Here is a 241-nt window from a genome sequence, read left to right as displayed (position 1 = left end):
CGGCGGTGCCAGACACCATCGACGAGGTCGGTACAGCAACGCTGTTCGTGGATCGTGTTTTTCGACAACATGGACTCCCAGAGTCGATTGTCTCTGGTAGAGACCCCCGTTTCACAAGAGAATTTTGGTCGAGGTGCTAGGCACCAAGTTGGATATGTCGATCGCGAATCATCCGCAGACTGACGGCCAAACCGAAAGGGTGAATCGCGTCATCGAAGACGTTCTTCGCAGCGTCTGCGCC

This window comes from Plasmopara halstedii (assembly GCF_900000015.1).
Source record: "Plasmopara halstedii genome assembly, contig: Scaffold_350, whole genome shotgun sequence".
Classification (NCBI taxonomy): domain Eukaryota; phylum Oomycota; class Peronosporomycetes; order Peronosporales; family Peronosporaceae; genus Plasmopara; species Plasmopara halstedii.
Note: the sequence above shows the minus strand (reverse complement) of the source record.